General features: G+C 37.6%; 1 protein-coding gene across 1 annotated transcript in view; it reads left to right on the top strand.

Annotated features, from left to right (window-relative positions):
- Nucleotides 1–977: 977 nt before the first annotated feature.
- gdpd5b (glycerophosphodiester phosphodiesterase domain containing 5b) overlaps nucleotides 978–9,442 on the top strand; it is a gene marked incomplete at its 5' end in the record, with an annotated part of 63,323 nt that continues 54,858 nt past the window's right edge. The window contains 1 exon segment of the mRNA XM_014019931.1: nucleotides 978–1,013.

Raw genomic sequence — 9,442 nt, 5'->3', positions numbered from 1 at the left:
CTGTAATGCTAAATATTAGATTAAATATATGACAATAATTTAGTCAAAGCAAAACTTTTCACTGGTTATAAATAGTCTAAAACGCTGGTGACAGGGTGCTAGATGTTTTGGCTTCCATCTGAGGAGATTTCCCTACTCTAAACTGGAATGTGGAGTTCTACACTTTAAAACTTTATGTGAAACTCTGTATGTAACCTAAATTCACATGCAGATTAAGTTCAAATCTTCATTTTAAGTTTGTCCAATTTGAGTTTTTAGCTATGGTTTTTTGCACATTTTAGTTTTAATCGTTCAGCTAAAGTTTAATTTTTTTTGTTCTGTTTGTCTTAACTAACCACTCAGTTTTAAACTTTAACATGTCATAGCATTGTTCTATATTCACAGAGAAAATGCACCGAATGTTGTAAAAACAACAGATAAGAGGTTGGGAAATTTCACTTTGTGTTGCGTTCAAGTCTGTTGGATTTTTCTACTTCATGTCAACAAAGAGTGCCGCCCACATGGGTGTACAATGTCATCTTAACCGGTTAGTGTGTTAATGTCGGAAATCATTTTTGGGTACTTGCAAACGCATACAAAAGCAAGTTACTTTTATTTGTTCAAGGCACTAAATATTTTAATGAGAACGGTACATTCTCCGATCAATGGTTATTCCTCCTGTGACCTGAACGCAGCGCGCGAGAGTAAAGTGACGCTGCTGCCTCGGTGTTCAGGAGGACTGAAGATAAAAAGATCCGACACCCASTCTGCTCCACACAGATTCAAGTTCTCACACAGACGACAAGCTCAAGAGACGAGCGTCCTTTCGGCTCGGACTAAACCCGCTGACTCTGGRCGTCCAGTCGGCTGTTTTCTTCTTCGTTTTCGCTGTGAAACTTCAGCTCAGACAGCGGTCGCCGGTCGCTTCACTCTCCACCCCTTCACTCGGGCTAAACCCGCGTCTACCGGCGAGAAAAAGCCTCAACTCTGACCGCGGACTGTCGGGACAACTTGGAGTGGATCAGTTAAGACAGGTGAGTGCGTCAGCAAGTTGCTTTCTTACTTTCTTTTTCTAATATGTGTGAATGCCCTAGACAATACTTGTATACACTAGCTAACATTTCTAATCTGCACGAGCGCGTTGTTCAYGGCTCATTTACTGTTTTAACTTCATCTGTAGCACTTATTATTTTAAATACTTTGTTTGGAAAACACTGTTTTATCCATTTAAGAGTTGCCTTCTTTATAAAGGACTTTAGTGGATAAATCCAACCACAAAACATCCAATTAACGCTATTTAGATGCTTCTCATAACTTCCAGAGTGCATAAGCTCAACATTTGTTTATATCAAATTGTTCCTTGTGCAAAATATTATCTTTTTTTTGTACAGTACCTCTTGCCTGCAGTAGAGACACTTTCCCATGTAGCTATTCCCCAYGACTACACCCTCAATAAAAACAGATAACGCTTTTGTTTTTGTTCAGGGCTGCAGCTGACAGGCAGCCTTTCCCTAGATATTGGATTCATAATCAATTACATCTCCAGGGATTGAAAAAAAATGTTGGGTCAGAATTTCTGTACAGGTTTCCACTCCTTTTTTATGTGTACATTTACAGTGAATGAATGAAATGTATTCGTTGTTTGAGTTTAGGTTCTTCTTGGATCTGGATACATCTCATTTGTGACAGCAGCCATCCTACTGACAGTAATGTTTCCAGGTCATGACACTGAGCCTCATATTTTACGCCATGCCAGAAAACTGAGCATTGAGCTCCACATGAATGTCGCTTCACTTACAGTTGAGTGACTTTGAGGGAAAGATGCGAGGATTTGCATCACTTTATTGGGGGAAAAGATGGGAGCGTGTTGTTGCATGGAAATAAAATATAAATCCTGTCCTGGGGAAAATCAGCCAAACAAGAACATGTTGAGCTTTTAGGGAAGAAAAAAAAAACACTTTTACTGAATGCTTTTGCATTTTAGGAGAATAGATGGAGATCAAGTGAGTCAAAGAGTGGATAAAGTGGAATGTAATTGACACATCTCTCTTTTTTTACACTTTTTCCCCACAAACCAGCATTAATAATTGATGCATACGGTTATTGATTAAATGTTAACTGCAGATGAAGTACGAAAATAGGTGTTTTTGTGTTGCTGAGCATCACATCAATTTGAGTCCAATCTTGATTTTTGTCTCATGCCTTTTCTCAGTTTTTAGACCCGCCCCACGTGAACTGGAGTTTACATGAGCCACGTAAAAAAAACATTCCTAAATAGCAGCGGCACGCTGTAAGGCGTTTGTCAGCTTCATATATCAGACGAAATGCATCAGGGTGAGCTGTCAAACAAGTGCAGGGCTCTCCAGAGGGAGGAGGAGTGCTCTGGAGTTAAAAAAACAACACTCCTAGTTATTGACTAGCCTGAAGCTATCAGGTCAACTCAAGCTCTCTTTGTCACTAACYGTAAACACACACATGCCTTCATGCTTTTCATGCTTATCCTCTAAAAACACRGGTAACCTTGTATTGTTTGCCTTGTAAACCTTAGTCATATTCAGATAAGTAGCTGTGATAAAATCACAGCCACAACATTCCTTTTTTACACATGTGATACTCAGACATGTAATCTCCAGTGTTGCCAACTCCTCTGTAAGGAATGTAGCTATTAGTTGTGTAAAATGTCTCTAAATGATGTCATCACCTAATTTGTTTACTTGACCGTACATATAGTTTAAATGGTTACTCTAGGAGAGAGCATTAAAATATTATTGTGGCAGTAAAACATGTTAAATGTGTGCAGAAATGTTTTTTTTTTTGTCAATTCTTGTTTGTTCATTTTCATTTTTTCAATTTATTCTCTTTTTTATCCAAGCTTTAGGTTGTCTAAAGTGACACTCGGTAATTTGTTTATGTTTGAGTTTTTAAAGTTTGGTTTGGTTTCTTTATTGTTACTCAATATGTTGAGTCGTATATTTCTGTAAACTAAATGTCTCCAATAACACCAGGAGTAATGTCAGATTTGTATGTAGACATTTATTTGAGGGGGTAAAAAAGTTGCTAGAGTTCTCTGAATACTTGCTGTGTAAAGTAACAGAGTTGCTACGTTGGCCATTTTTAATAATCTCCGGTAACATTAAGTTGCTACAGATTTATTGGCCATGTTTAAAAAAATTCTCAGCACAAACGTAGCCATTAAAATACATTCGCTTTACATTGTCTCATGCCACACTTCAAGTCAGGACTTGGGTGCCTTCTGGCTGCCTCTGTGTGATTTTAAAAAATAATAATAAATTGTTTTTTCAATGGACCGACAAGTGGCATTGAAGCCAACCCACCCTTATTTTTCCTTTTGTGAAGTGAGGTAACAACGGGACGAACACGGTCGACATGTAAAACTAAACTGGGATTGCATCTCAGTAATTTGAGGGTGATGATGTGGTCTGGTCGCCCACATGGCCGCAGGATTAAACAACAACAAACAACTTAATTCAAATTTGCATATAGTTAAAATTGGGGGGCTGTCAAATAGTTAACTGAGGTGGTTACGGTTAAAGTGTGAGCATTTAAATAATGTTCATGGTAGGGAAGATTATTGTCAAGAATTTGCCATGGGTCACTATACAATATATCACAATACTGTAAGAAATGCGATGTATTACAATATATTACTTTTTTTTGTCTCCAAAAATTAAAATTTTTAATAACCGTTTTATTTTTTTATGTTTCATATATTTTCATCTTTGTTTTCAGTGGTTAGGCCAAGTTCAGTCCTGCTTGGTTTCTTCCAGACTTTTTAAGGAGCTGACATTACATCATTCCTGTATCTGTTCATAAGCTTGTCAAGCGGCTTAGACTGCCAAGCAACGAACAGCTATTTTGTAAATGTTTTCACGCTGAAGTGCAGATTTGATAAACAAAAAGCTTCCTCGCATTTAGAGACACAACTGGCCGTTCCAACATCTGACTCTGGATAGTGAAAACGTCAATACCCAGTTGGCAGCATGTCACTCTGCAATGCTCGGAGAAGGATGCAGCGTTGCAGTTTCAGTGGCGCAGTCTTGCCCACAGCTCACTCTACTTTCTGTCTTTTCAAATGTTTCAAACATGTAGCCAGTTCTGATTTTTTTTTCCAACTACCATTAGAAACCAGTGACCAGAAAAGTTGGCCAATTGTAGCTTGTTGTGGGAGAAATTTAGAGTATTCGGAAAATCTTTTGTTTCATCCTGTTTACTCAGGTTAACATTCCAGAGGTAAACGCTGGTAATTTTACTCTCAGAAGAACACTGAACGCTTTAGTGTGTGCMCTTTGTTAGTTTGAGCTTTTGATTAGAGCTCAAATTACAAACAGTGCTGTTCAGTTATTTTGTCAAGGATAAAGTTTCCCTTTGAAATAAAGGCATCAGTATTTTCCCTTTTTTTGTGGTTATTTTCCCATAATTTGATAATCACACTGAGTTCTAAGACTAAATAAACTGTTGCTGAGAAATTGTACATTTTCAACAATGAGACTTTTTTTGAATAGCTGTCTCTACATGTCATTTTTAGGAATCAAGTCTTTAATGCTTTTAATCCAATCCTCAGAATTTATTGCTTAAAGGGAAGAAGTTTTGTTTCCTGRGTTAACGTCAACCATGTGATCAAATGATTGACCCGAGCTTTAAGGAGAGCACTTATCTGCTCGCTCAGAAAGTGGAGCTGACTGTGTGGCACCACCTGCTCGTCTGGCCTTGCTTTCCAAGTCCAGCCTGCAGTTTGCAGTAGAGGACAGAGATGGTGTGATGTCAACACACAGATGGTGGCGCCGGGCCCTCGTGCAGACATACAGATGGCATCTTTTTAAAACATACTTGTCCAAAAAAACATTTTTCYTTCCTTTGGGCTTGAGGGGCACTGTGATCTTTTTGACCATGGAGCTTCATTAGTTTTSCTGTTTTGTTTGGCACATTATGGCTGTATTTATGCTTCATCACAAGMTAAGTCAACACTAATCACTCTTTACAGGAAAATATAAAACATTTAGGTAGCCTTGTATACGTTMGTGCTCCCTTACTGACACAATGTTGATCTGAACATGATGAATCAACAGGTGTTGATTAACAGGAATTGACAGTGCAGATGATAAATCAATGAAAACATGAGGAACAGACTTTTTAACCTCCCTTTTTTTAGCTGATTTATGTAAAAGTTACAGTGAGTTTAAATAAGACAAACTGTTCAGCTCTTGTGGGGAAAAAATAATGGAACAATGAATGAAAAACTTTGTGCAGACACTGAAGGAATGGTTTCAAAAATATCCTTTATCCACACTCAAAAGAAACTCGTGCTTCAAACGCGGACACTTAACTTTATCGAGTCATTAATAGAGGTTTCCAAAAATATCTGCTCAGATCTTTCTCTTTTATGACCACATGCTTGGACCTCCCTTTGAACCATTAACAGTTATATGCTCAGACTGCTGTGAAATGGAAATATCTRCAGTGCCAGGTGAGCAAAGCTTGAAGCCTAAGCTCATTTTTTTGTGTGATTTAAAGCCTGAATAAACAGTTAGAAGGATCATCAAATCCAGATGAAAGTGAGACTTAAGAACTGCTAAAGAAATCTTATATAAGGCTTCATCAGAGTTGTGATTGTAGTTGGTGCTGTTTCGTTTTACACKATGCAGATTTCTTATGTAGGATTATTTATTGGGGAAAAGTAGTCATGGAAAAATTGTTACTCTATAAGGAGACAAACAATTTGTGCACTGCTGCTGTTTCACAACCCATAAAAGTGAAGCGTTTTTAGTGCTGTTAACCTAAAACATCAATAAAATATCCTTTTAATTCATACATTTCAATGGGACTAAAATATGATATACAGTATTAAACTGCTTCGGCCTCACATGACTTGCAGTTATCACACGTGCGTTATGGCTCCGTCACTGTTTTAAAGAATGTCTAAAGCTTTCACAAACATTATAAACAGATTCCAAAGACAGTAATGTTCAAGGTTTATTTTCTTTTAGCTGACTGTGCAAGTGCCATGAAATTTTAATAAAGACATCCTTCAACTGTTTTGAGAGGAAAGCCTAGAAATTTCAGTGATCGCCCATGTTTTCTTGTTAACATTGACATTTATGGAAGTGGGATTTGAAAATCAGTGTCYGAGAGATTGCAGAGGCACTCATGTCCAGTAAAGGAATGATTAGGATCATTTGGATCATCCCCTGACTTTATGTAGCTCAGACGTCTTATGAAAAGTTTCATTTTCTTACATGTAAATCAAACATTTATGAACATCATGACACTTGAAGTAAATGAATATTGTTTCTTTGTGTTTGGAAAGAATTAATAAATTCAACCACAGTTAKTCAACTGAAGAAAACACAGAGTTACAATCATTAAGCTCAGTTTGGTGTGTTGGGAGTTCAAAGCATCTGCAACACATCACTCTGAGATTTAACAAATCACACTGTTTGTGTTTAAATTTTTGGCGTGCAAGGTGGAGGTGATATGCATAGTTGTGTTCTCCCAGATGTCAGTGTGTGATTAGAGCAGTGGTTCTTGACCTGGGTTCGATGAGCCGGTCTCAGGGGTTCGGCGGAGCCTCTGCCACAGAGGTAAAGACACACTTGTGCAAAGTCGTGATGACACGCCCCACTTGGCCATCACTTGCTGCAGAGGATCACGTGAGATTGCTTGGCCAATCAGTGCTGGCCCCAAAAAAGTATTTTGTGGATTCAAAACAACAAAAAACAAATTAAGTTTAAAATAAAAAATCTTATTAAAAATGTTAATTTCTTTTTAAAAAATCCTAAATTTTTTTAGTAAAACAGTAAAAAAATATATATATTTTGGGGGGCTGATATTTTTTATGGGGGCAAATATTTTTTTGGGTGGCCAGAATAAAGTCATACTGTAATTTGTGAGTTCATGCACTGTGTTGGTTTTGTTCTTTGAGCAAAGTGATGTTCATGCACGGCTCATTTTATACACCAGTAAAAAAACATATACCTATGTCTTGAATTTGGAAAAAAAAAAGTTATTTATCAATAAAAAAAGGTTCAGTGAATGCGCATACGAAACTGGTGGGTTCGGTACCTCAAAAAAGGTTAAGAACCACTGGATTAGAGAGTCCGAGAAGGCATGTAGGAAGGTAATTTTGCCAGTTGATAACTTGAAAGACTGCACAAGCATCCATGTGAATGTTTCCTTTTTTAAAATTAGCTTGTTTAGATACAGCATTCAGTTTGTTGGAGTTTTTGATGAGATTTAGAAACTTGGTCCCTATTTAAATTAAACAAAACCCATGTTGTCTCTTAACTTGAAAATCAAGTGTTAATTTATAAACTCTTGACATCCTGGAAGTTGTTGGTGAACCTCTGCAAAGTCTGACCTGTTTACTTGTTGCTAGCATTAAGTTGTGGGAGCTCTTTTTTTCTGTTTTACCACCAGATATAGACAGACTTAATTACATCCTGTACTCAGCTTGATAAGAAGGCATACAGAAATATATTAAACAGACAACGGTCAGTGGTTTGTCAGTCAGCACTAGGTGATAATTAGTCAAACCCACACACCATCAATTGCTTGAACAGTGGTGAGGCAGATAAGAGGTTAGTACTGCCAGTATCTTCAACGGTCTATTTTTACAAACTTGCAGTTGAGTTTCTTTGTAATTATTGCTAACTATCAACTTTGCACCCACTATGTCTGGGTGACAGCAGAAGCACGTCTACATTTATTTTGTTATATGGATGATAAAATAAAGACCCATTCCTTGAAAGAAAATATTGATTTATTTTAGTATTGCCAGCCATCACATACCAGACTTTTTTTTTAAAAGTAAGATTCAGATTCAGTGAGGATAGCTTTATTGTAACAGATGCAACAGAATTATTAAAGGGGCATATTCAAAATCCTAAATAAGGTCTGGATTTACTAACTCCAGTCTCATCGTCTTAACGCTCCTCTGACTCTGGGTCAGACTCTGGCTCTAACATGTAAGGCTGGATGGACAAGTTTTCCTTGTTGACAACTTTTTAATTAAGTTGTGACATTTCTGTGCTGCTAGATAGATGTTACCCCCCTCTCTCAAACTGGACTGAACCGGTCTAGGAACTGGAGGTGGGTGGGACATGAAGAGTCTCATTTAAAGAGACGGCATCAAAATGAGTTGCGAGACTCGCCTAAGAAAAGGAGTGAAAGAGGGGCTGGTAAAGTTAAGATAAGTAGGAATTCAGACCAAAGCATTGCAGTTCCACTTTATATAGACTGCAACTGGATGATTTAAATGTGAAAAAGTAGGATTTAGAAGCATCATACATCTACTGTACTTTAAAAGACATGCTTATTGTCATTTTGGTCAAACTTTAAATAATAAGAAAATTATGCGCAGTCTGATGCAGTTTTGCGAGATTTGCTGCTGCTGTGATGGTGACATGGTCATAGAAACCCTCTAGTGCAAAAATGTTGCAGAAGCTTTATGCTGATCTTTTTTTTATCACGAATCTTCATCTTGACACTGTCTAAGGCAGTTGTGCCAAAAAAATTTAATTAAAAAATAACACTTTGACCATGCTTAGAGTGCAAGACAGTGTCTTGATTTTTCTTATGTTCATCTCGATTTGGTGCTGTTACAGCAACAGGATTGCCTTCACACTGACTTTATATTAGGGTTGGGCAATATTGGCAAAAAAATTACGATTAATTGTGGTATTTAGCCGAAAACAATTAATTTGACGATTAATCCCCTGGAGTTCCTGGACACCCTCATGCCCTAGTCACATGACCAATTAAGTGGGAAAGATTTGCTCTTCATACAAATCTGTTCCAAATTGTGTCAAAATTACAGACTTCAGGCTATATATCAAATTTTAAATTTCGTTGATAGATAAATAAATGACACAACTTAAAAAAAAAATTTCATCATATTTGAAGTGGAGAGGAGCACCGAGTGGACTGAAATCTCCAGTCCGTCTGCCTGGTGGCATAAATCGTATTAATCATCAAGTGCCAAAAAATAACCAATTGTTTTTCAGGCTATATATATATCTTTTTTTTAATTTTGTTGATAAATAAATTACACAACTTTTAAAAAAAATTTCATCATATTTGAAGTGGAGAGGAGCACCGAGTGGACTGAAATCTCCAGTCAGTCTGCCTGCTGGCATAAATCGTATTAATCGTCAAGTGACAAAAAAAAAATCGATTGTTTTTCTGGCGATTAATTGCACACGATATGATTATGTCCAACCCTAGTCCAGACCTGTCTTCCCCAGCCACCTTTTACAGCTTTTCTGGGAGGATTCCAAGGTGTTCCCAGACCAGCCGAGAGACAAAGTCTGTCTATTGTGTCCTGGGCGGAGTCTCCTTCTACTCGGACATGTCCAGGAAACCTCCCTAAGGAGGTGTCCAGGAGGCAACTTTACCAGATGAACCACCTCAACTGGCTCCTCAGTGTGGAGGCGCAGCGGCTCTACTC

The sequence above is a fragment of the Austrofundulus limnaeus genome, unplaced genomic scaffold, assembly GCF_001266775.1.
Source record: "Austrofundulus limnaeus strain Quisiro unplaced genomic scaffold, Austrofundulus_limnaeus-1.0 Scaffold236, whole genome shotgun sequence".
Taxonomy (NCBI): domain Eukaryota; kingdom Metazoa; phylum Chordata; class Actinopteri; order Cyprinodontiformes; family Rivulidae; genus Austrofundulus; species Austrofundulus limnaeus.
Note: the sequence above shows the minus strand (reverse complement) of the source record. Positions and strands in the feature narration are given on the sequence as shown.